Consider the following 3831-nt stretch of genomic DNA (forward strand, 5'->3'; position numbering starts at 1 on the left):
TAAATCGGATTGGCTGAGGAAATGCTTTTGTTTTGTTGGGGACCTCAGGAGTAGGCCGATATGGATCATCCACTGGGCACTTCTGGCTGAAGATGGTTGCAAACGCTTCAGCCTTGTCTTTTGCACTCACGTGCTGGGCTCATCATCATTGAGGATGGGGATATTCATGGAGCCTCCTCATCTCGTTAGTTGTTTAATGGTCCACCACCATTCACGGCTGGATTTGCCAGGACTGCAGAGCATTGAATGACCCATTGATTGTGCGATTGATTCGCCCTGTCTATAGAATGCTGCTTCCGGTTTTTAGCATGCAAGTAGTCCTGTGTGGCAGCTCCCCAGATTGGCCCATCATTTTTCGGTTGGCCTGGTGCTGTTCTTGACATGCTCTTCCACACTCTCCACTTGTCTGGGTGTGTGCTGCGCCAACAACACACAAGATGCTCGGCTCCATGCAGGACAAAGCAGCCCAATTGATTGGCACCCCATCCACCACCTTAAACATTCAGTCCCTCCATCACTGGCGTACCGTGGCTGCAGTGTGTACCATCCACAAGATGCAATGCAGCAACTCGCCAAGGCTTCTTCGGCAGCATTTCACAAACCAGTGACCTCTTCAACCTGGAAGTACAAAGGCAGCAGACGCCTGGGAACCCCATCACCTCCAAGTTCCCCTCCAATTCACACACCATTCTGACTTTGAAGTATATCGCGGATCCTTCATCGTCGCTGGGTCAAAATCCTGGAACTCCCTTCTGAACAGCGCTGTGGGAGTACCTTCACCACAAGGACTGGAGTGGTTCGATAAGGCGGCTCATTGCAACCTTCTCAAGGGCAAATGGAGATGGGCAAAAATAAATGCGACGCCTACATCCCATATACGAATAAAGAAAACACTCCTAATTTAACCAACTTTGGGCCCCTGGCCTGATGGTAATGGTAGATTGAGGAATATGCTGGGCCATGACGTTACAGATTGTGGTTGAATACAATTCTTCTGCTGCTGATGGCCCACGGCGCCTCATGAATACCCAGTTTTGAGCTGCTAGAGCTGTTCTCAATTTATCCCATTAAGCACAGTGTTAGTGTCACACAACACGATGGATAGTGTCCTCAGTGTGCAGACCGGCCTTCGTCTCCACAATAACTGCGGTGGTCACTGCTACAAACCTCTCATGGAGAGATGCATCCACAACAGGTAGATTGGTGAGGACAAGGAAAAGTAGGTTTTTCCCTCCTGTTGATCCTCACACCACCTGTTTCAGACCCAGACTGGCAGCTATGTCCTTGAGGACTCGGACAGCTCGGTCAGTAGTGGTGCTACCGAACCACTCTTGGTGATGGACATTGAAGTCCCCCACCCAGAGTATAGTCTGAGCAGTAGCCACTCGCAGTGCTTCTTCCAATTGGTGTTCAACATGGGGGAGTATTGATTTTCAGCTGAGGAAGTGCGGTAGGCGGTAATCAGCAGGAGGTTTCCTTGCCCATGCTTGATCTGAAGCCCTGAGAGCTCATGGGGTCCGACGTCAATGTTGCGGACACCCAAAGCCTCTACTACCCAAGAGTACACCACTGTGCCGCCAACCCCGCTGGGTCTGCCCTGCTGGTGGGCTAGGTCATGCCCAGCGATGGTGATGGAGTATTTTGGGACATTGGCTGAAAGCTGAAAATAATGATTCTGTGAGAATCACTATGTCAGGCTGATGTTTGACTATTCTGTGGGACAGATCTATCAATCTTGTCACAAGTCCCCAGATGCTGGTGAAGAGGAATTTGCAGTGTCGACTGGGCTGTGTGTGACGAGGACGATGCTGGAAGCTCCATCCGGTTTTATCCTTATTGTTTTCGTAGCAGTTACTTACAACTGAGTGGCTTGTTAGTCCATTTCAGACGGCTACTAAAAGTGAGCCACATTGCTGTGGAGACCAACGTTTGGCCCCCAATGTAAAGGAGACGCATTCAGAGCGGCGAATACGGGACACTAAATTTAAAAAAGTAAATGTTAATCACTAAGGAACTACAGACATGTACCGTGCACATTATACTACCAGGGGCCGTGTACAAGCCGGCACTCATACTGTGGAACCGCTAACAAGCACCATGTACATTAAACCACCAGGGGGCAGTCAATCGCATTTACTTGTACTGCAGAACTGCTAACCTCCTAGTTGGAACCGTGAGCAGTGAGGAGAACACAAAGAGTCTGGAAAGGGATATCGATAGACTAAGTGAGTGGGCAGGTAAGGTGGCAGATGGAGTAATGTAGGGAAATGAGAGTTTATTCACTTTGGTATGAAGACTAGAGAAGCAGAATAGTTTTTAAATTGTGAGGAACTTTCAAATGTTGTTGCTCAGTGAGATTTGGGACTCCTCGTGAAAGGAGCACTGAAAGCTAGCATTCAGGCACAGCAAGCAATAAGGAAGGCAAATGGCATGCTGGCCTTTATTGCAAGGGGGTTGGAATATAAGAATAAGGGCGTCTTGCTACAATTGTGCAGGGCCTTGGTGAGACCACACCTGGAGAATTGTGCACAGTTTGGTTCTCCATATCTAAGGAAGGATATATTTGCCTTGGAGGCAGTGCAACGAAGGTTCACTAGATTGATTCCTGGGATGAGAGGGCTGTCCTATGATGAGAGATTGTGTAGAATGGGCCTACACTCTCTGGAGTTTAGAAGAATTAAAGGGATCTCATTGAAACATACAAGATTCTGAAGGGGAATGACAGCTTAGATGCAGAGAGGTCGTTTCTCTTGGCTGGAGTGTCTATAACTAGGTGACATAGTCTCAGGATAAGGGCGAGGCCACTAAGACTGTGATTAGGAGGATATTCATCAATCTGAGGGTTTTGAATCTTCGGAATTCTCTGCACCAGAGGCCTGTGGATGCTGATTCATTGAGTATATTCAAGGCTGAGATAGATAGATTTTTGGACTCGAGAGTAACCTAGGAGTGTGGAAATCGGGCGGAAAAGTGGCATTGAGATCGATGATCAGCCATGACCTTAGGGAGTCGCGTGAAGGGCCCAATATCCACTCCTGCTCTTATTTCTTATGTTCTTATAACCTGTTACATCTCTAACTTTTTCCCATTTTGATGAAAGTTCATCGACCAGAAACGTTAACTTTTTATCATTAGCCACGGATGTTGCCTGACCTGCTGAGTATTTCCAGCATTTTCAGCTTATTATTTCAGATTGCCAGAATCCACAATATTTAGCTTTCTTATTCGACCAAATTATCAGCAATTGCTAGTGTGTGCCCCTGGAGGTTGCATGCTCATGATGCAAATTTGCAGGTCAGCAATACAAGTAACGGCAAGTGTGAGCGAACATGCAGGTCTAGGGTGCACGGTACATGTTCACAGGACTGCATTATAAGTTACGGCAATAGTGGCGGCTGGTCTTATGCGCATGGTGCACATTAGCCGGTCTGCAGTATATGCAATGGCAGCGTGCGCCTCCTGCTGGTGGAACTTGCATGGTGCATGTTAGCAGTTCTGCGGTATAGGTAACGGCAAGATTGCGCCTCCTGCTGGTCTAGAGTGCACGGTGCATGTTAAAAAGACTGCATTATAAGTAACAGTGAGTGTGCGCCCTCTGCTGGCCTAATAAACACGGTGCACGTAAACCGTTCTGCAGTATAATTAACGGCGAGTGTGCGCCCTCTGCTGGACTAAGGATCACGCTGCATTTTAGCAGGTCTGCAGTAAAAGTAACGGCAAGAGTGCGCCCCCTGCTGGCCTAAGGTGAGCGGTGCATGTTAGCAGGTCTGCAGTATTGGTAATGAATAGTGTGCGCTTCCTGCCGGTCTAATGCACAAGGTGCATGTTAAC

Source organism: Somniosus microcephalus, unplaced genomic scaffold, assembly GCF_052327205.1.
Source record: "Somniosus microcephalus isolate GS21.2 unplaced genomic scaffold, FLI_Smic_1.0 unresolved_chr8, whole genome shotgun sequence".
In the NCBI taxonomy this organism is placed as follows: Eukaryota; Metazoa; Chordata; class Chondrichthyes; order Squaliformes; family Somniosidae; genus Somniosus; species Somniosus microcephalus.